The sequence below is a fragment of the Gekko japonicus genome, unplaced genomic scaffold (genome assembly GCF_001447785.1).
Source record: "Gekko japonicus isolate JY-2015 unplaced genomic scaffold, Gekko_japonicus_V1.1 scaffold1577, whole genome shotgun sequence".
Taxonomy (NCBI): domain Eukaryota; kingdom Metazoa; phylum Chordata; class Lepidosauria; order Squamata; family Gekkonidae; genus Gekko; species Gekko japonicus.
In genome coordinates, this window is record NW_015168699.1 from 239,824 (window position 1) to 263,358 (window position 23,535).

The following is a 23,535-nucleotide window of genomic DNA, read 5'->3' on the forward strand; positions in this document are numbered from 1 at the left end:
TACAGTAATCCAACCTCGAGGTGACCGTCGCATGGATCACAGTGGCCAGGTCTTCCCGGCTGAGATAGGGAACCAACTGCCTGGCCAGCCGCAGGTGGTAAAAGGCTGACCTGGCAGTGGGTGCCACCTGGGCCTCCATTGTTAAGGAGGAATCCAGGAGCACTCCCAAGCTCCTAACCTCCGGCGCTGGCACCAATGGCGCCCCATCAGAGATCAGGAGTAGGATCCATCCTCCCAACCCGCTCCGACTCACATATAGGACCTCCGTCTTTGTCGGATTCAGCGTCAGCCGGCTCAGCCTAAGTCAACCAGATGCGGCTTGTAGTGCCCGGCTGGCCCAGCCAAATCGCCAAACTCTCCCCGGCCTCCCACGCCAGGCCGGCACACTCGATGCCCATGATCTTTGACAGCGGGAGCACCCTGAAGGAGTAAACTTCCCGAATGTACAGAGCCACTCCTCTGCCCTACCCCTTGGTCCGTGATTGGTGAAGAACCGAGGAGCCAACTGGGAGAAAGCCACTGTCTCCCCATCTAGCACCCAGGTCTCGGTCATGCACGCCCAGTCCATATCCTGCTCCAGCAGGAAGTCACAAAGTACCATGGTCTTATTATTTATGGACCTGGCATTACACAGCACCAGTGACGGAGAGGGGTGGTTAATCCAAGCCACACTGCCAACTACCTTTGGGATGGGACGTAGGCTGGAAGGGGGCCGAGCCTTTCTGTTTCTCAGTCCCCTTCCCTTACATTTATGCCTAGTCCCACCGCTATACTTTCCCCTCCCCAGGAGCACTGGTATCCCTTGGCCAGCCATCGCCACTAATGGTCTTCGCTAAGCCACAGACCACTAGTAGGCTGTTTGGTAGGTGGGAATGTAGGAGTTCTATAGCAGTTCTCTCTGCCATAGTAGTCGTCCTAGATAAACTCAAACAAGCCTAATTTATCCTAATATTAATTAATTCTAATGGTCTAACAATTTGGTGCAGAAATCGCTCTCATGCACTGGTCAGTAAAAATATAAAGGCCAGTGATAACATCCCAATTTGCCCTATAGCTCTAACTAGAAGTTCCAACCCCCAATTTGTTAGATATTAATTACACACAAAAACAACCCATAGGATAATTAGTCCCTAGCAATCAATTGATTAATCCAGTACAATTCATTCCTTTGCTTTAATCTGGCAGGATTTTAAATCTCTATTCATGCCTTCAATAAATTGCTCCCACATTTGCAATAATTACCCTACTATAGTTACCCCCAACTAACATCAACTTCAAATTAATTTTGGTCTAACTCTCTAGGTGTCCTAGCTCCAATGTCTTGGTAGCCACTTGTCACCTTCTCTATTCCACATGTGCGCTCCAGTGCAGAGTCTCTTGTTGCTTTCGTGCGCCGTGGTGAGACGGTTCCTTTTTTGAGTCCTGAAAGTCTTCCTCGGTCGTTGTCTCCCCTGTCGCTTCTCCAAAGCGCCCGGTGGCCCCTGGTCCTGGTTCCTGCCTGCCAAGTTATCCATCAAATCTTGAGTAAAAAGGGTTTCCGCAGGTTCAGAATTTCCTGTTTTTATCATCGGTGCTGCTGTGTGGAAACTGGCGAATCTTAGAAAACAGCCTCATGTTTTCAGAATTTGCTTGGTGCGAGCATGTTTTGTGGGATAGCTCTTTGTTCAGGGGATTTTGTTTTGCCTCTTAATTAGGTAAGAGGGATCAAGCAGGGGCAGACTGGCCATTTGACTTACAGGGAAATTTCCCGGTGGGACACTGTCCTAGAGAGCCACTGGTAGCAAGGAACAGGCACAGCCAACCCCCAACAACTCTGCCAACACCTTGAGGGCCACTTAGTTGGGCTCTTCAATGGCAATGCTTGTTGTCAGCTGACTGATTGCTTCCTCTGGCACTGCTGCCAGCTTGCAGGAGAGAGACATGAGTGAGCCAATGCTCATTGTTGGTGATGCCAAACTAAACAGACCTGCAGCAATGGCTTATTTCACAGCAAGGGCCACTCAAGCTTGGCTTGCTCCAGGGCCATTTTAACTTCCCAGTCCACCCTGAGAGCAAGCATGCAAACTTCTGAAAAATGAGTGTGTCAGCTGTCATTCAGTAGCAGACCATCTGCTTGGCATGCTGAAGGTCCCAGGTTTAACCTCTGGCATTTCCAGTTCAAAGAACCAGGTGATGTTAAGGACCTCTGTCTGAGAGCCTCTGTCAGTCAGAGCAGACAGTGCTGGCCTCCAGAGAGCTATGGCCTGACTCAGTAAAAGGCAGCTTCATGTGGTCACAAAGCTGGAAGGATGAACAAAATATGGTGACCTAGATAAAAACAAATTAAGCCAGAGATTATTGTGCCCCCCCTCCCCATTCTGCCGCTGCCAAAACTGTAATTTTCAAATGTTGATGAAATGGTGCTTATATTAAGTAACAAGAAAGTGACTAATGTCAAGATACAATAATGCGGTTTTTAAATTGAGTTTTTTAAAGTGACGGGCTGATCGGGTAATGTTGCTGAAGCTGAACTCATTGTAAAAGGAGCAGAGCATGCTGTGAGGGACAAGCTGCAGTGAGATAACCGTCTCTCTCTCCCACGCAAAAATTGGGGGGCACCCTCTCCATTCTCATCAATCCAACGTGTGCAAAATAAGGAGGAGCCCAACGGTTCAATCGTAAGCACAGTTGCCTGGGAGTAAGCTCCACAGAATACACCTGAGTAGGATTCTGGGTAGCTCTGTTCAGGATTGCGCTCCAAATTTCTTGGCCATTAAAACACAGCACAGTGATTAATCCAGCACTGTTCATTCTGTGCAGGGCCAGATGAACATATCCTGCTGAGGCCCTAAATTATGTTAAGTTTCAGTGGCTCCATAGCATTATCAAAAAAAAGTAATTTAGTAATTTTTAGTAATCTTTTTTTTTCTATTTAGATGCCACATCTCCAGGAGTTTCCCAACCTGGAGCAGGCAGCCATATGGCCCCCAACCCCCACCAGTGGCCATGGGGTCCCTGGCAACCCTAGAGATCTTTGTTTGTCAGGCAGAGCTGGGAATGCCCGGCTAGACAGAGTACTCGCCAGACTTGGGGCTGCCAGCTTTCCAGGGCCCAAGGCCTTGCCTAGACATGCAGGAGAATGAGGCGGTGATCAAGTGGCAGAGTGAGGAGGGGGTTGAATGGACTGGACCATTTCAGACTCTTTCAGTTTCCTGACCCTAATAATTCCTTGTAGGTAGCAAATTAAATAAATAAAACTGAATTGCTGAGACTGGCCTGAGCTCATCAGAGCTTGGAAGCTAAGCGTGTTGGCCCTGATTAATACGTGAATGGGGGTGGGTGGGTCCCTGAATAAGACCAGGGTTGATATGCAGAGGAAGGCAGTGGCAGGGCCCCCCCCCATCTCTTGCCTTGAAAACCCCATGAGTGGTTGCCATGATTTGGTTGCGGCTTAATGGCACTTAATTAATTAATTAGAAAATGAATGTGGTATGCAAGCAGGTAAACTAAAATCTTTCTCCCTGATGGTGACAATTTACTATGTGCAGGGAGTTTTCAACCTAGGCAAAAGATTTTGGCCACCAGCCCAACATTCTTCCTTTTATTCAGAAAATTCTGAAAACTCAGGAGTCGTTAAAAAGAAATCAGCTGGGACTTTTTAAATCTAGCCAGCTGGTAACCTTAGGTCTGATTTAATGTAATGTTGTTGTTGTTGTTATCAGAGGTCATTTCGGGGGGGATCGCGGTTCCCCGGGGTGAGGTACGGGGGGCGGGGCACATGACAGTGGAGCTGCAAGGCCGGCGGCGGCGGCCGGAACCGTTGGGGGTGGGGTGTGCGGCCTTATGACATAGTTCCGGTGATGGCAGGGGGTGTGGCATATGCTAATGAGTTATGCTAATGAGTACCCCTAGCTCTTTTTCTACAAAACGACCCCTGATTATTATTATTATTTCTGGCTTGGGAAGTCCCTGCAGATTTGGTGGTGGAGCACGGGGAAGGCAAAGTGGCAAAGTTTGGGGAGAGGAGAGATCTCAGCAGGGATGTGATTCTATGGAGCCTCCCTTCCTCAGGGGAACTGTTCCTTGTAATGTGGAGATTGCTTTAATTCCAAGTGAACTCCAGGCCCCACCAGGAGGATGGCAACCCTATCTGCAGTACCAATACTGATTGTACAGAGTACAGAAACACCTTCCACCTGAAACTGGATGGCACTAACTGAAATCTGAGAAGGGAGCATTTCTCAGAGTGTAGTTACTCCAGGCTGTTAAATCATTTTCAAATATACGTTCAAATTTAAGCGCAATACATTTGGAATGAAGCAGGTATTCCTTTGAAAATAACTGAGTTGCATTGGTGCCTTGAATTAGAGGTGCATTTATCCTTCATGACGGAAGTAGACTTTTTGCTGAGAAAAAAAGGCAAGCCATACAAAACTTATACGTAAACGTGACACATGAAAAGCATCCTCATTTTCTCCAAAAAAGGGAATTCTGACAGAGTTAAAACCATTGTCTTAATTTCCGTCTCTGTTCAAACAGAAAACACCCATATCAGCACCTGTTGGTATCTATATCTGTATTAACAGGAATAACAAGTCTCATACATCTCAAAGCTGACAAAACACCATAATGGCACTTTTCTCACTGGAAAGTGCCTTTTCTTTTGTAGTTTGGGAGACATGGAAATTCTAGAACATGTACGCAAACATATGGTTAACTATGCAGATCGTTTCTTGCCTTCCTCTTTAAGCAGATTGTTAAAAGAGTGGCTTAAAGGGGAAAAAAACCCCAAGTTTATTTACTGAGACTAACTCTGCTGACCAGTTGGATGCTGTGGTAAAGCAGTTTTTTTATTGTGCTTAATTGCTTTGGATCTATACTATAGTTCTGGAGAAAGAGAATCTGTTCTTCTCAGGATGGGGTAAAATTACTATTGTTTCACTGTGAAGTGTCTTGCTTTGGAGGGCAGACTGCTTGGCCCTGCACTCCACAGTAGGTAGACTATACGTATTATTATTGTTATTAAAAATTTAGACAGGCTGTAGGCCTAAGGTTGCCAGCTCCAGGGTGGGAAACTTGGAGATTTTAGGGCTGGAGCCTGAGAGGGCAGGATTTGGAGAGGGGAAGGACTTCAATAGGGTATAATGCCATAGTGTCCACCTTCCAAAGCAGCCATTTTCTCCAGGTGAACTGTTCCCTGTCACCTGGAGATCAGTTGTAATAGTGGGAGACCTCCAGCCACCACCTGGAGATTGGCAACCTTATGTGGGCTTGCAAAGAATCACTAGGGCGGGTTATAGGGTTATAAGATGGGTCAATAGGCATGTTTTGTTTTAACTTGTTTTTATATATGTATAAGAGTTTTTAACCTTCAGTAATTTCCTCACAGCTGGTCAAAAGTAGCAACACCAATACTCAGTTATGAGTATATCAGTGAGCTGATAAACATATGGAGCAGAGGTCCATCAGGGGCTATTAGCCACAAGGTATAGACAGGAACTCTCGGTTTGGGGGCAGGTGATGCACTGTATTCTTAGTGCTTGGGGGGGCAACAGTGGGAGGGCTTCTGGTGTCCTGGCCCCACTGCTGGACCTGCTGATGGCACCTGGTATTTTTGGCCACTGTGTGACAGAGTGTTGGACTGGATGGGCCATTGGCCTGACCCAACATTGGCTTCTCTTATATTCTTATGTTCAGCATTGCCACCCTCAGACAAGGCCAAGGCATCTGCTTTATTGGATGAGGTTACCAACTTCAGCTTGGGAAATTTCTGGAGATTTTGGGGCTGGAGCATGGTGGAGGATGGTGGAGTTTGGGGAGGGGAGAGAATTCTATGTCATAGCGACTGATTTCCAAAGCTGCCATTTCCTCTAGGGGAACTGATCTCTGTACTCTGCAGGTCAGTTATAATTCCAGGAGAACTCCAGACCCTAGCTCTAGGTTGGTAACCCTGCTGCTGGAGGGGGGACCCTTTACATATGTAGAAAAGAGAGTACAGGAATGACAGATTTTGAGGTTGGGAAGTGTTGTCACTCCTCCCACTATGGTGGGTTGCCTCTTGCCAGCAGCCCTAGTTGCACACTGCTGGTGGGAGTGGAGTTGTCAACCTCAGGTTGGGCATGGAGTTCTCCCAGAATTACAACTGATCTCTAGATTAGGGGTGTGCAAAAAAAATGGTATTTTTCAAATTCGTGTATATTGAACCTGAAAAATATTGGCATTTTCCAATATTCCTGAATCCCAATACCAGGATGTTATTTGGATTTGGGATTTTTTGGAAATCCCATTTTTTTCAGGCTCAATTATCCTGTCTGGAGGCTGGCATTATAGTAAATGGTCCCCATAGGGTATAATGGGGAATTGATCTAGGGGTATCTGGGGGTCTCAGCATTTGGGGTTTTTTAGGTACAGGCACCAAATTTGCAGCATAGCTGTCGATGCCTCTCCTTAACTGCCCCCCCAAGTTTAAAAAAGATTGGACCAGGGGTTCCAATTCTATGGGCCCCCAAAGAAGGTACCCCCATCTCAATTGTTTTCAATGGACGAAAAAGGCATTTAAAGGGATCGCAGTGGCTTTAAATGCCTTCTGCAAGCTGTAGGTTCACTCCAAAGGCATTTAAAGGGCTTGCAGTCTCTATAAACACCTTATCCAACCCACAAGTTCACCTGGAAGATGTTTAAAGGGACTGTAATCCCTTTAAATGCCCTTTGGCTATCTGGCGGTCCCGAAAAATCCCAAGTTCAGCATACAGTTACCTACATAACATTTTTGGGTTTGGGGGGGGACTTGGCTATTTTGGATCGCAAAAAGCCCCCTGAAGTGTATATTCGACTGGAAGAGTATCAGAAAAATATTAATAAGGTCATTTTTAGCCATTTTTTCAACTTGGATATAACTGAATGCACACCCCTACTCCAGACTACAGAGATCAGTTTCCCCGGAAAAAATGGCAGCTCCACAGGGTAAATTCTGTGACATGATTTTAGATGAAATCCTTCCCCCACTCCCTACTCCTTCTCCACGCCACAGCCACTGCCCCGGATCTCCAGGAACTTCCCAAACTGGAGCTGGCAACCCTGGGTAGGAGAAAATTTAAAAAAACTGTGACGTTGGCTACATCTTCCAAGAAAGATTGTACACATCATGGCTGTTAGCTATAATAGCTAAATAGGTCCTCCACGTTCAGAGTGAATAAACAGGGTTGCCAGGTCCCCCCAAATACCAGGGGAATGGGGGATCGGAGGGCTGCCATATCTGGGTTGGGAAACTCCTGGAGATTTGGGAATGGAGCCTGGGGAGGACAGGGACCTCAGTGGGGTAGAATGTCATAGAGCCCACCCTCCAAAGCATCCATTTCCTCCAAGGGAATTGATCTCTGCTGTCTGGAGATGAATTGTAATTACAGGGGATCCCGAGATCCCACCCGGAGGCTGGCATCCCTACGAATAAAGCTTTGAATGTCAAACATTGGGGACGAGGCAGAAGAAGGCCCTTGCCCATGTGTCCTGTTTCTGAGTGTCATAGAGCATCTGCCAATGGAAATGAAATGCAGCATTACGTACATTCTGGTCTGATTCAGCAAGGCAATTCCTAAGTATTTATTGTCAGTCATCAATCCCTAAAAACAATGCAGGCATTGGTTTACTCCCATGCCTGATGACTTATCTTTTGGAAAGTGTGTCCAGCCAGAAAGAGATGATGTGGTCTGTGAACAATGCAAACTATTGCCATGGGCACTGAATCAAATGGAGGATGTCCGAGAAAAAGTGTTAATGTTACCCATCCTCATCAGTTTATTGAAAGGCTGAGGACACTGCCTTGAGAGGCGTTTATAACAGGAACTTGATGAAGCTCCAGCCCTCCTGGCATATAAACCGAAGACGAAGTCAACTACAGCAGTCAGTCAAGTGCATCTATGTCTCATTATTCAGCACTTTAATGGGGATGACAGCCAATATGAACTAGTCAGCCATCTTCTGTACCATTACGATTCCTGCATGATTGCTTCAAATTAAATCTAACAGTCAATGAAAGAGTCAATATTTAATTTACTCATTAAATTGCAGGTGGCAATTTCAGCTTCAGTTATTATGCTGTTAACGGCAGAAATATCAGTATTTATCACTTTTTATGGGCTGAGAGAAGAAACAGCATCCCCCCTGTTTCGTAGGATGCTTGTGCAACTTGTGGCTGTTCACAGATTCATCACAAGACTGCAATGTTGCACATAACTGGGCAGCTTAACTCTCATGGGCCCTGATTCTAGTGCGTGCACATGATCTGATCAGTTGTTTGGCAGGAAGGAACAGGGGAAGCGCAATCTGGTCTGAGAGCCAGTTTGGTGTAGTGGTTAGGAGCATGGACTCTAATCTGGGAGAACCAGGTTTGATTCCCCACTCCTTCACATGCAGCTGTTGGTGTGACCTTGGGTCAGTCACAAGTTATTTTAGAGCAGTTCTCTCAAGAGCAGTCCTCGAAAGAGCTCTCAGCCCCACGTACCTCCCAGGGTGGGTCTCTGTTGTGAGGAGGGGAAGGAAAAGGAGATTGTAAGCTGCTCTGAGGCTCCTTTGGGTAGTGAAGGGCAGGGTATAAATCCAGTCTCCTCCTCCTCCTTCTTCCTCTTCCTGGAGAGCTCACTGACCCTGCAGTTGTCTATCTTAATGCTATGTGAGCCTGGGCCTTCTGCATGGGAAGGACAATCTCATGTGAAACATTGGGTTTGTACTTAATTCTCCATCTAGTTAGCAATCTGTGTGCCGAAACATATTTCCATGTGTAAGAGACTGGGATGAATGACCTCAATAGAATGTAAGCAGCCTATCAGTGGGCAGGATTGCTGGCATGAAAAAAATAAAACAAGAAGGAGAAGCTTACTAGCATGTGTTAAAGAATCCCCATGCATTAGATTTCCAAGTTCACATTTACACTCATCAAAAAACATTTGAATGTAGAGAGGCTTTACGTACCAGGGAGAGAGCTTAAGGTTTCCAGGCTAAGATTTGCTCTTTTGACCTCCCTGGCTTATTTAAGCAAAAAAGCTATAACATACAGTAGATGGAGAGTTCTGCCAGAAGGGCATCCGCGACTTTCACTGCTGAACGTTTGACCACCTCAGAGCTCAAGAAGAGGCAGACAATTTTAACATCATAAAAAACCCCAATTCTGTTGCTTTTAATGATGGTACTGGATGTTTCTAAAGCTTCTTGGGGAAATGAGTAAGTCACCACCTGCATCAATGTACCTGGAGATTATACTTACATGGGAATTTAAAAATTGTTATTTTACTAGTGTTTTTATCTCCTGGCCCAAAGCTTTACAGGTCACACGGGCTGGAAAATGTGGGGGGGAGGGGAAGCATGGCTGTTTGCCCTGGGGCAAACTAATGCACGACTGTGAGATCAGACGTCCGGTTGAGGTCCCGTCGAGGTCCCGTGGCTAGGGGGGAGGTGCCGATCACACCACAGGCAATGTATGGGGGAGGTGCCGATCACACCACAGGCAAAGAAGCGGGGTGGCGTGGCAAACGGGGTTGTTATTGTGTTTTTTTACTTTTTAAAACTGAAGTGTGCGCATGCTCCGTTGGGTGCTTGTGCGCATCCGTGGTGCCTTGGAAAAAAAATATGACCTGTTTGCGAGGGGACATGGGCGGGCGCCGGATGCCACTGGAAACGCGATCAGATGTCCGCCCTTGCCCTGCGGTTTCCGGAAACTAGTACCTCCGAGGTACTAGTTTTTTGCCGCGCATCTTCAGAGGGAAGCCTCGGTTGAGCCACGGGAGCTCTACACTTCCCAGATGTGGCTGTGAGATCGCACCCAAAAAATCCGCCTATCTTCCGTCTCTCTAGCATGGCTACTGTTCTGTGTGACCGCAGCCAGGGTCTTTTTAAAAGTTGCTATCCCAGAAGATTCTTCCTCTCCGTTTACAAAGTATGAATCTTGCATCCAGGGCACTGCAGTACAGATAGAGTCAGCTCAAGGCATTTTCAAGCAGATGCATCGTGTAATCTCAGAGTTGCACCTCAGCATGGTCTAGCAATATCATGAATATTGGGGTCCATCGCTCTGATTGCACAATGTCTCCTTCCCTGGTTCCTTCATGCTGCCCTGTCTCTCTGCTTTGGGTTGCTTGTACAGGCGGGACAGGTCGCTCTTCCCCTGTTGTGGGGAACTGAGGGAGAAAGGATAGTAACTTCCTCTACAGGGAGCCAGCAGTAGAGATGATACTTTTAAAGCCTAATGGGTTATTCATACAATGCCCCGGCATGTGCACTTCAAAACGGATGGGATTCCCAGCCCATGGAATGTCTTCTGTGAAGTTAGCATGCCTGCTCACACACCCCATCCAAGAGAGATCAAGAAAGTGGGATGGTTTCATTTAGAATCACGCCAGATTTCATATACCTTGTGGTCAATGCTCCCTCTAAGCTGTGGAGTATTGTGAGCAAAAATTCTACTTTGTGAGCTACTGGCATTAAAGTTGTGAGCGAGCGATTTGGCTACTGCATAAATTAGTTTGCTCTGGAGCCACTCTTCCTGAGCTAAGACAAAAATGTGTGAGCCGGAGGCTAAAAAACTGTGAGCTAGCGAACACTAACTCAGCTCAGAGGGGACACTGCTTGTGGTCTACTCACCATCTTTATATACATAACAGCTGCGTAAACTATTTGCTGACAATCTCAAATTAGGTATTCACCCCTTAAAATCAACTATCTGTCATTATGACAAATAGAATAATTTAATTAAGATGGCCCAATATTAGGCATATCTTCAAAAGAGTTTCCAATTCCTCGTGCAGTTGCCTGCACTTCCTCACTGCACAGGTTTCCCCAGTACTGTGAAGAAGAAGTAGAGATTGGATTTATACCCCATCCTTCACTACCCAAAGGAGTCTCAGAGCGGCTTACAATCTCCTTTCCCTTCCCCTCTCCACAACAGACACCCTGTGAGGTAGGTGGGGCTGAGAGAGCTCTTTCGTGAACTGCTCATGAGAGAACAGGTTTGAAAGAACTTGTAACTGACCCAAGGTCACACCACCAGCAGCTGCATGTGGAAGAGTGGTGAATCAAACCCAGTTCCCCCAGATTAGAGTCTGTGCTCCCAACCACTACACTAAACTGGCTCTCACCAAACTGTGTGTGGAGCTGGGGGAGGGAGGCACTTAAAGGGACAACTTTTCAGGCATTACTTATTGGAGAAAGAGGATGCTGGGCCGCTCTGCATTCTCATTTTCATTGCTTATGTGTTCCTGTTGCTTGGGGGGGGGCATCTGTTCCGCACGTGTTTTGCTCCATGTAGTGGTCAATTTGATATGACATAGGCACTTAAAGGGACAATTTTCAGGCATCACTTATTGGAGAAAGAGGATGCTGGGCCTCTCTGCATTCTCATTTTCATAGCTTATGTGTTCCTGTTGCTTGGGGGGGGGCATCTGTTCCGCACGTGTTTTGCTCCATGTAGTGGTCAATTTGATATGACACTGTTTTATGCAGGTTTAAACTGCAGGGTTTTATGCTGGATGTAAAGCAATGTAATATCGAATCAACCACTAGAGGGAGCAAAACACTTGTAGATCAGACCAGACCTCCCCCCAAGCAACAAGAACACACAGGTGAGGAAAATGAGAATGCGGAGAAGCCTGCTGTCTTTCCTGCAGTGCCCAGGCTGAGATCCATAAACGTCTTTAAACTTGCCCAGGGATGGCTTCCTTTTTGTCCACTAACTGCACTCTCAATCTCATCATAACCAAGGTTCCCCCTAAGGTGTGTTAATTTGTGCTAGCGATCAAATTTCTGACCCCCAGTGCACAGATTTTCATCTCAGTGCAGGGGACAGAGGAGAGGGTTTGGAGAAGGAGGCACTTAGAGGGACTGTCCTTTTAAATGCCTGCCTTCTCCAAGGCTGCTTTCTCCAATCACATGGCTTTCTCTCCCTTTCTTTCTGTTTTCCCTTTCTTTGTCTTCCTTTCTTTCCATTTCTTTCTCTCCCTTTCTTTCTTTCCCCCTTTCCCTTTCTATTTCTTTCCATTTCTTTCTTTCTTTCTTTCTTTCTTTCTTTCTTTCTTTCTTTCTTTCTTTCTTTCTTTCTCCCTTTCCCTTTCCCTTTCCCTTTCCCTTTCTCTTTCCTCCTTCCCTTTCCTTTCCCTTTCTCTCTCCTTCCCTTCTCTTCCCTTCTCTTCCCTTCCCTTTCCTTTTCCCCCCTTCCCTTCCCTTCCCTTCCCTTTCCCTTTCCTCTCTCTTTCCATTGCTTTCTTCCCTTTCTTTCCATTTCCAAACTGAAATTCCATTAAAAAAAAATTAGACTTGCTCACAAGTTTTGTGCTTGTAGATTTTTTAGCTCACAAAGCAGATTTTTTGCTCACAATAGTCGACAGCTTAGAGGGAACATTGATTTCATAACCTGTGTCCAGCCAGCCTTGCCCAGACAGGTGAAACCATCAAACCTATCCTGAGTGGTTTTCATCATTAGGAAAAAAACAACAACCCTGAGATTTATTTAGTTCTAACTAACCAATAGCAGAATGGCATTGCACAACACCACAAATAATGTGTTTGGGGCAGGGAGGCCTCAGGCCAGCAGAGAAGATTGTTAGATTATCTACTCCTTAGGAAGGGGAATTGTCTTCTTGAAGTTTTTGTCACTGTATCTGATAGCCTAGATCTGGGCCCCATATGGATAGGCAAATCCACACAATGAGGACAGCCACTGTTATGCTATAGAATTCTGCAAAGCTGGGGGAAATTCCAGGTGTTCAGGGGAAGAAAACTAATTTGGGGCTACAGGACCCCTATGCATGTACAGACATCACAAAAAAGGTAATAGTTTGGATGATAGAACTTGTTAGCTCTAAAAGAAAGAGAAAGAACTTGTTAGCCCTAAAAGACTGAAAAGGGTGCCCTCCCCCTCAGCGTGCAATGTGATATTTTCCAGTTGAAATCTGTGCACCAAGGGGAGAGGTGCCATTTCCCCTCAGTTCCTTTTTCACAGTCACCTGTTTTCCTAGCTGTCCTGATCTTTGGGTCTTCAAAGCTGCTTTCAATGAGTTTTTTCTCCCATGGCTCAGCACTTATTCTTCAATATGCCAAATGTGGTACAAAGATGTCTCGTACTAATGAGCACTCTATTCTTCTTCTGTGCCTCAGTGAGTCGTATCATGTGGGCTCATGTCGCCACTGCCAGCGCTTCACCCCTGAGGCTCAGACTGATAGGGCTTTCGGACTCAAGGCAGCTCCAATACCCCAGCAGTGAAGCTAACTGCCACGTGGGAGCCATCTTCATGGCCCAAATCCTTGTCCCTTGACCATTCGGTTCTGGACTTGGATCTGCTCCATCGCAGATCCAGGTCTCTGACCCCAGCATAACCTCAAAGGAGTGCCTTGGAACTGCCTCCCAAGAAAGCCAAATCAAAATCAAAACATAAGACCACACAGTCTTCACAACATAGAACCTCCCCATCAGAAATCAAGTTAAGAGTTTCCCTTGGATCCATCTCCCAATGAGGCTGTTGGAGACACCTCAGGTTTATCTCCAAATGAAGACCTACAGCAGAGGTGTCAAACTCATTTGTTACGAGGGCTGGGTCTGACATAAATGTCACTTTGTTGGGCCAGGTCACATGTGTCATAAAATGTAATGCCAGATACCGAAGATATAAACTTTATAAAGGTCACAGGCAAACCCAATTAACGATATTATTTTTTACTCAAAATACAAACATGCTTGTGGTCTGCAAAAGTAGCTGGTAAAATATCTACATCCCATATATCATTTGTAGTAGTCATTGACGTCCAAGACATATCTAGTCTTGACCAGGATTCATGCCTAGCCAAACAGAAAGTAAAATCTTTTTTATCAATATTTCTAGTTCTCCATGAGTCTATCAGGCTGAACTCTTCTGCCATTTTTAGGAAGGCCTTTGGAAGTTCATTTCCTTGTTCGTGTTTTGCTGAATCTTTTTTCCTATCTAATTCTCTATTAAAATCTCCTATTATGCAGATTTCTTCAAACGTTTGTTTAGCTACAATTTCTCTTACTGATTCATAGTACTTGTCTTGATTTTGATTTGGTGCATAGATATTCACAATTAACATCGATTTTGTTTGTCCTTGTATTTATATTATCAGAGCCCCTCATGCTATCTATCGTCCTAACTACCTATCTATCCATTAACAAGCAAGCTGTCTCTCCAAGTGATGGGGGAGAGACACAACCTTGTCCCTTGGCACCCCCTGCATAGCAGCTGTGTCCACCCCGTCCAACTCCCGAGATCTGGGGAGGAACTGGGTGGCCCGGCTGACTACATTAAGATCAAGTACCCTCAAATGGAGTGAAGGCCCAAGGTCCAAGAGGCCAACTGGGGCCCCAGGGCTCTTTGCCTGTGCTCCTTGTACACACCACAGGGGCCCTCCCCCAGGCCATTGGGTCAACCGTGGCTGAAACAAAGCCCCCGCCAATGGCCCCCCATGCAGCACCTCTCCGGCTCTCCCAGCTCCCTCAGCACTGAACCCTCTCCCCTGCTGCTAACCACATCCTGCCTCTGTGCCCTGGCTCATGGCCTCTGAAGTGACTCCGCTGTTCCCTGCCACCAGTTCACAAAAAGAGGGAGCCCACATAAAAGGGGGAGACCACCCAGCGGTCCTGGCTGCCACATCTCACCTCCACTCCCAGCAGCAGTGTTCCCTCTAAGCTGAGTTAGTGTGAGCTAGCTCACATTTTTTTAGCCTCCAGCTCATGCATTTTTGCCTCGGCTCAGGAAGGATGGATCCAGAGCAAACTAGGTTAAGCAGTAGCCAAATCACTCGCTCACAACTTTAATGCTAGTAGCTCACAAAGTAGAATTTTTGCTCACAAGACCCCGCAGCTTAGAGGGAACATTGCCCAGCAGCCCCCTCAAAGAAAGCTGACAGCTGCAAGATCAATAAGGCCTGCGATCCCAGCCTCCTCACTTTCCATCAGGCTTCTCCCCCACCGGTCTACCGCAGTCAGCAGTGCCCCTCCCCCGGCTTGCGGCAGCTGCTTTCACAGCCCAGCCGCACTACTCCAGCAGCTGGTGTGGCTAGTTCAAACTGGTCCACACACTCTGCGGGGTAGGGTTGCCAAGTCCCGCAAACTCACCGGCGGGGGAGGCTCCGTTCGCTCCGGGAGCAGGCTCTGGATGCATGTGCGCACCGCCAGCACATCAACGGAAGTGACATGCAACATTGCCCACGTTGGGGGCGTGGCCCCGATCGTCAGGGGGAAAACCATAGAGTTTTCCCTCTGGTGATCCGGGGCACGCCCCCAACGTGGGCAATGTCGCACGTCACCTCTGGTGACGCAGTCACGCTGCTCTTCGGGGGGCGGAGTTCCCCCCGGGGCCCGATTCCGCGGTGGTGGCAATCGGGGCTCCAAAGTGGGGGTTTCCCCGCCCCCACTTGGTAGCCCTACTGCGGGGGGGGGCAGTGCGTGGAGAGGAGTGATCAAAGAGTGACCTAAATAGCCACTCCTTGCGCTCAGGCTCTCCCTCCCCTTGCTGCCCTCTCTTGGGCCCTGGCTCACCTCGGCAGCCGCCGCTGCCCCTCACCCCTCAACCCAGGGATGCCAGTGTCACTAGTCATGCAGCCACTTCCATGTTGAAGCAGCCCACTCGGTCCCCAAGAGGTGGTGAGAGGAGTGGAGCTCGCCCCATGATGCAAACCTCCACAGCTTGGCAAAGTGCCCACATATCCCCGTGAGAGGCAGTGAGGGGAGAAGGGGCCCACACAGTGATCCTGACCGCCGAATCTCCTGATGGCCCCCCATGCCACTTCGCTCGGATTCCTCAGCCCCCACCTGTCCAGTCAGGCTGCTGGATGGCCGTCGATCCATACCCCAAGGATTGGGATGGGTGGCTGAACTTACCTCCTGGCCACCTCCTCTTGCCAAGCTTGACACAATGGATGTGGCTGACCCGACGTCCTCTGGCAAAGATGGCCCAAGTGCTTGTGGGCTCTGCTCACATCGGGCAGGCACGTGGAGCAGCGAAATGGAGTGGAGTGACAGGGATTGGGTTAAAGTGATCCCACACGGCCAGGTGAGGAGGGCCAGACGGGGCAGAGCAAACCCCCCTGGTGGTCCCTCCTCCAAGACCACTTCAGGCCCAGCCATAGGTCCACTTGGGAAGGGGAGGACCAGACTTCCCTGCTGCTGCGGCCACCCAGCCCCTCAAGTGCCCCTGCAGCCCAAATCACTTTACTGGATGTGGCAACAATGGCTGCCCCTCGCCCTCCTGGCTCTCCCCCCATGTGGGACTGGAAACAGGGCCCAGAGTGTCATGCCCCCCCCCCAACCTGGGCAAGTTGCTCATGGGCTGGATAAGAGCCCTGCATGGGCCGGTTTGACACCTCTGACCTATGGCTCTACACTGAACAAATGCTCTGCATGTCTAAGTCCCTGGACATAGATATGAGAGTCTTGAATCTTGAAATCCAAGAGCAAAATCCTTAGTGCTCTATACTTGGAAGCTCAGCCACAGTGGCCTTCCCAGTGCTCAAAGACTTCTTGGACCTATCAAAATCCATGTGGGAGAAGCCTTCTACCATCCCACCTACCAGTTTGGTGTAGTGGTTAAGTGCGCAGACTCTAATCTGGGAGAACCGGGTTGGATTCCCCACTCCTCCACTTGCACCTGCTGGATGACCTTGGGCAAGCCATAGTTCTGTCAGAGCTGTCCTTGGAAAACAGCAGTTTCTGTCAGAGCTCTCTCAGCCCCGCCTACCTCATAGGGTGTCTGTTGTGGGGAGGGGAAGGGGAAGGAGTTTGTAAGCCACTCTGAGACTCCTTTGGGTAGTGAAGGGTGGGGTATAAATCCAATCTCTTCTCTCTTCTTCTTTTACCTCCAGAAAAATTGACAATATGTACAAGATCAGACAGGAGGATTGTCCTTTCTTATTTACTCATCCTTATCCATCTTCTTTTGTCACCAAGGAAGCCCAGACAGAGTCTCGCCAAGTTCCTCAGTCTGCACCAACCAACAAAGAGGGTCATAAACGTGATGCTGTGGGTCACCCTTTTTACTCCTCAGCACTTAATACCCAGATAGCAGACCATAATGTCTGCGTATCAATTATTTTTATGGGACTGCATGTCTACCTACCTGGACACAGTCCCAGAAGACTAGAAGCCTTTGGCTAAGATCTTGCAGGCAGAGGCCAGTGAACTCTCCAAATAACAAATGAATGCTGGCCGCCATGCTGCATGAGTTACAGCCTCCGCAATCTCATTACGCAGACATGCATGGTTGCACTCCACTGCCCTACCACCTGACACCAGGGCCAAAGTCGAAGATCTGCACTTTGAGGGCTCACAGCGCTTCTTTTCCAGCACTGATCACAGGTTGGCTCAAATAAATAAAAATAAACAAATGGCAAAGTCTGGGGGGTGGGGTCACTGTGCACTCCTCTCAACCTTTCAAACTGTGATGTCAGTCTCCAGCCCAGCAGCAATCCCAGCGGTATGGCAGGTATTCATCCTCACAGCACTCCTACCATTGTTTTGCTCAACCTCAGCACCATTCAGAGTACAAGGGTTTCTAAACCCAAGTCTAGACTGCAACAAGCTCCATCCCTGAAGGACACCCTACAAGGCCAGAGGCCTCTCTTCTGACTAGTCATGGACACCCCAAAGGTCCTTCCATTTTTTCTGGACAGGTTGGCACCTTTTGTTGACGAATGATCCACCATCACCTCTGATGGCTGGGTGTTTTCTGTGGTACAGCACGGTTATAAAATTGAATTAATCAGCCAACCAAATCCAACATCTTCCTTTGCGAGGGCTGCCGCCACTCCAGGACCCCTCCTGCAGGCTGTCCAAGAACTCGTAGTCAAAGGGGCCATACAACAGGTTCCCCTAGATCAGTGGTGGCAAACCTATGGCACGGGGGCCAGAGGTGGCACTCAGAGCCCTCTCTGTGGGCATGCGTGCCATCGCCCCAGCCAGGCCCAGACCATCATTAAAGGGTCGAATTCTCTGCCAAATAATTTTAAGTACATGAAAGCATTTGGGATTGCTTTCCTTATTTTGTTTGGATCATCTTAAGTTAATGTATGAGTTGTTTTTTCTAAAGTAAAACCTCAGTATTCGGGTTAAATTGCCGTGTTGGCACTTTGTGATAAATAAGTATGAGTTGTTTTTTCTAAAGTAAAACCTCAGTATTCGGGTTAAATTGCCGTGTTGGCACTTTGTGATAAATAAGTGGGTTTTGTGTTGCAGATTGGGCACTTGGTCTCTAAAAAGTTCACCATCACTGCCCTAGACAATGTCCACAGTGGCTTCTACGCCAGATACCTTTTAGTGGACAAGAGAGATGGGGGTGTCTGACCTATACTGGACCTTAGCAGGTGCTGAAATACCCTGAACAACTAATGTGAGTTAGCTGATGCAATGAGAGTGGAGAAATATTATTCAAATCTACCTTGTTTGTAGTGCCCAGAAGCGCTGAGTCAGAATCCTCATATGATTTGATGATTTGCTTACAATTGCAAACCAACTGCTTTTTGGACAGTTTTGCATGTTGTGATGGTGGCACTGAGCAGCATAACAGTTGGCTGTGGGTAGTGATGGCCGATGCACGTTCATGACTGACAGGCTCATGTGCACAACAGCTGTCCCAGGGTCAGGTTGTAACTTTTTAAATACAGCTACATTAAACTGCGCTGCTTTCAAGCCTGCATAGTCAGAGCTGGAATTTCACACAAGAGAAATCAGAATCGGTGGAAGCCCTCTAAACAAACACCAAACAAGCAAAATTGCTTAAGAGCACCAAGTCAAAAGTGAATGCTCAGAGATTCTCTGTATTCCCTGGCTTTCTTGGTAGCAATGTGTACATCTTTTCCATGCTTGAATTGTAAGGCTGGTACCACAACAGTTGAACCAGGGACTACTCAGACAGCCAGGTCAAGGGGGAGCCCATCCTTACATGTTTTGCTGCATGGTCTGCTGCTGTTCCTCAGTCTGAGCCTGCCTATCTTTGCTTACACAGGCACTAGCCCTCCAATGATAAATGCCTTGCTTTTTCCGCATCACTGACAAAACAAAGAGTGTGCATAGTTTCAAAACTATGTTTTTTCTGGTTCCAGAGTTCCAGTCTGAAGTAAATGTTGCTTGTGTGTCTTTCAGTGTGTTTGAGTGCTCCTTGTGTTGGTTGGTGTGTTTGGGCATTCCTTGTGTTGGGAACCAGATCAGGTGGGGCGCTAGTCACTTCTACTGCCTGAACTGTGTTAATATTGGCATCAAAATCAGTGTTTGGTTTACTGTCTTGCTGGCTTGATATTTGATACCCTCTCTGAGCTGTCAAGGCTTCCCCAATGGTACACAAGATGGGGTACATGCTGGATTTAAACATCTGCACTGGGCAAGCATTTGGTGATTGGTTTTGGGTCTGGAAATTCAGCCTGGCCTTGGTCAAACCATTATTGGCTGAACTGCTGAAACCATGGGAGGGACCTAGGAAGCCAGGCTTGGGCCGGTGATTGACTATGATGCTTCCTGGCATCCAACACCCACCATCTAACAGAATCCCAGCTCTGTGGCTGGGTAGTCTAAAAAAGGTTGGATGATGTCTAGAGCATCAGATTTCAGATGTTTAGAGCATCTAGATCTCAGTAAAACATTTGACAAAGTTTCTCATGATATCCTTGAGGATAAGCTGGTTAAGTGTGGGCTGGATGGTTCAACCGTTGGATGGATTCATGGTTGGTTGAAAAATCATACCCAACGAGTGCTCGTAAATGGCTTTGTGTCTACATGGAGGGAAATCTCGAGTGGAGTGCCACAGGGCTCAGTCCTAGGCCCGGTGTTGTTCAATGTTTTTATAAACAACCTGGAGGAAGACATAGAGGGGATGCTTATCAGATTTGCAGGTGACACGAAGCTGGATGGGATTGCTAATTCTGAAGAAGACAGAGTCAGGATTCAAAATGATCTAAATAGGCTGGAACAGTGGGCTGAGACAAATAAAATGAATTTCAGTAGAGATAAGTGCAAAGTCTTACACTTAGGTACAAAAAATCAAAGGCACAGATATAGAATGGGAGGGACTTGGCTTGACAGCAGCACATGTGAAAGGGATCTAGGTGTTCTGGTTGATCACAAGCTAAACATGAGCCTGCAGTGCAATATGACTGTGAAGAAAACTAATGCAATTTTAGGATGCATTAACAGAAGCATTGTGTCCAGATCACGGGTGGTGGTATTTCCACTCTATTCTGCTGTGGTCAGGCCTCACTTGGAATACTGTGTCCAGTTTTGGGCACCACATTTTAGGAAGGATGTTGACAAGCTCGAACGTGTGCAGAAGAGGGCAACCAGGATGGTGAGAGGGTTGGAATCCAAGTCTTACGAGGAAAGGCTGAAAGAGTTGGGTATGTTTAGCCTGGGAAAGAGAAGGCTTAGAGGGGACATGATTGCAGTCTTCAAATATTTGAAGGGCTGTCATGTAGAAGATGGAGCAGATCTATTCTCTCTTGCTCCGGATTGCAAGACTAGATCAAATGGGTGGAAATTACAAGCCTTCACTGGATGTTTTCAAGTATGTTGTAGGGCTATCTTTCGGCTATCTTTCGAGTATGTTGTAGGGCTTTCTTTTGGCTGTGCTCCTGCAGAGTGCAGGGTGTTGGACTAGATGACCTGCAAGGTCCCTTCCAACGCTAACATTCTATGATTCTATGATCAGCAGCAGATACTGGTCAGAGTACACTACAGAGCTCATTGTAAATCCTGTGATGGTGACAGTAGTGAAGAACCCTTGCTTCAATTGAATCATATCTAGCACTATTGGTTAGGATAATTTGGCACTTGACTGTGCCTAGGAATGTGTATTTGGTGTTTAACTGTAATGGTTTTGTATATTGTTTTTGCCAACAAACTCTCATATCTGTTCTAAGAGATGCTAATTTATCAATCAACAATTTGGTAGAGGTGTCTGTAGCAGCTTCTGGCCATGGTTGCTTGGATTGTTCCAGCTTGATCTCTCTGAGTGGTATCAAAAGGGAAGGTCCTGGGAGTGAGATAGCCACCATTTGAATTTTAGAGCCCTGGCCTTCCTGAAAATGGAGCTCTTGCAAGCAGACAGTAAGGACTGCAAATTATAAATGTGTGGAAGGTCAGTAGTTCAGCCCTACACAGCTTGCTCTCTCTGAGTGGTATCAAAAGGGAAGGTCCTAGGAGTGAGATAGCCACCATTTGAATTTTAGAGCCCTGGCCTTCCTGAAAACTGAAATCTTGCAAGCAGACAGTAAGGACTGCAAATTATAAATGCCTCCCTGATTGAGGGGGGTCTTCCCTACATCCCTTACAGAGGCAGTCATCAGGGATGCTGTGGTCAAGTGGCTGAGGAAGAGTTAGGCCTGCACTATGCGGGATGTTTGACATATGTCCACCACGGGGACTTGCAGTCAGACTGCAGTTGCAAGTCCCCTGTGGGAAACTCCATTCTGGAAGTGCTACAGGGTCCCAATTTGTATTGGGACTGCAGCATGGGAGGAGGACAATTTCAGCCTCCCCCTTGCACCATTTTCCTGACCCAAAATAGCCTTGGGGGTGTTATCTCTTAAAAAAGGTAAAGGTAAAGGCAAAGTTTAAATATGCAAAGGAAGTGGAGCACTGACTGTTTAGAGAAAAATGACTGTAATAATAAACTGACTGAGAAAAATAAGTGGGTTCATTATAGAAGAACAAACTGCTATAGAACATACAGAGAGAAAGCCTAAACTGAACAGTCTAACTGCTGTAAAAGCAACAAAGATCAACAGGAGCAGGAAATCTCCAGAAGAGGCAATCAGGAGACACAATCTGAAAAAGTGGGAAGTCCCTAGTCTACCTATGCTAACTACAAGTCCTTCAGCTGTCCCCCTGTGGGATGATCTTCTTCATAAGGCTGTACTATAGACCTTGCAAATTTCAACATTATTTACTCCATGGAAGGGCTGCACATGGAGTTCCCAATTTACTTATTCCCAGGGGTCATTTCGTAGAAAAAGAGGTGAACTGCAAGTCCTTCAGCTGTCCCCCTGTGGGATGATCTTCTTCATAAGGCTGTACTATAGACCTTGCAAATTTCAACATTATTTACTCCATGGAAGGGCTGCACATGGAGTTCCCAATTTACTTATTCCCAGGGGTCATTTCATAGAAAAAGAGGTGCAGGAGCTCATTAGCATAACTCATTAGCATACCTTATTTGCATATGTCACGCCCCCTGACGTCACCGGAAGTGTGTCAGAGGGCAACACCCACCGCTCAGGCGCCACTGGATTGTTTTGGATTGCTAGCTATTGGGGGGGGGGGGAGAGAACATGCAGATCTGCCCTTGCAGAGGAGGGAGAGCTTGTACCTGAATAAAACTTGGTCTTAAAGGTGCCGCTGGACTGTTTTGGACCGGGGGGGCTCTGCAACGTACCTGGCTGCTTCTTGCTCTGACTGAGGGCTGCTGGGCGCAGGGGGTTGGGCTTGTTGCATGTGCCCACCCCCTGGGCTCGTTACTGCCGGAGCTCCACTCCTGTGCGCTCCTGCAGGAAATGACCCCTGCTTATTCCAACCGAATGAGCTGTTTAGCCAGTTGTTCAGCCAGCATATCCATCTCCATCACAGGAATACTGTGATTGGGACAGCTCTTTCTGTCACTTTGTAGTCTGTCAGTTGAGTTTGTAAAGGCACAAGAGCTGTACTGGAATGAGGGTGCAGTGGGAGGCAGTGGGAGTAGAGAAATGCAGAATGTCAGGATGTCAGGACCCTGGTAAGGTGGCCTCGGTGTTACAGAAAGGGATGGGGGAACTTGAGTGATGCATCTGCAATCTGTGCCAGCTGTTAAGTTTCTGAGTTTGGAGTCTGGTGTCAAGACTGTCATTCATTAAGCAGAGAAACTGGGGGAGGCTTGCCATGTCTCACAGCTGAGTTTGGTGTAGTGAGCCAGTTTGGTGTAGTGGTTAAGTGTGCGGACTCTAATCTGGGAGAACTGGGTTTGATTCCCCACTCCTCCACTTGCACCTGCTGAATGACCTTGGGCAAGCCGTAGATCTTCAACGTGGTCTCTGTGCTTCACACGCATGGGATTCAGTGTGCATGCACTGGATCGATCGGCATTGTAGCAAGCTCTTAACGGATTTTCCTGCCCAGACCTCGGGCATGCACAGGAACCCCACCACGCATGCCCAGAGGGGTGGGCGCGGACATCCCACCAGTTCCTTCGAACCTCCGTGAATCAACCCCTATGGAAAATGTAGAAGCTGACAGCAGCGGGGAAGGAGGGCGGGTGGTGTGAATGCACAGATGACCACTCGAAGATCACCAGTTACAGGTTGGCCCCTGCCACACAGCAGGGGAAAAGCCTCTAAAAGCGCCAACGTTGAGACGCCGCGGCGGGATCTCACGGATCCCCTGGCCACGGCGCCTTTTCTCCCCGGCACGATCTGACGCCGGGGAGAAAACACGGCCCTGACAGGGAGCCTGCCGAATTGTGCATGTCGGAGCATGCGCAGTTCGACTAGGAGCCGGGGATGCGCCGGTGCAAAGACGCGCCGGCGATCTGACGGCCCGGCTTGCGG

The 23,535-nt window shown here is 47.7% G+C and overlaps 1 protein-coding gene across 1 annotated transcript in view; it reads left to right on the forward strand.

Annotated features, from left to right (window-relative positions):
* PHF21B (PHD finger protein 21B) overlaps positions 1–23,535 on the forward strand; it is a 242,321-nt gene that overhangs the window by 70,052 nt on the left and 148,734 nt on the right. The window lies entirely within an intron of this gene.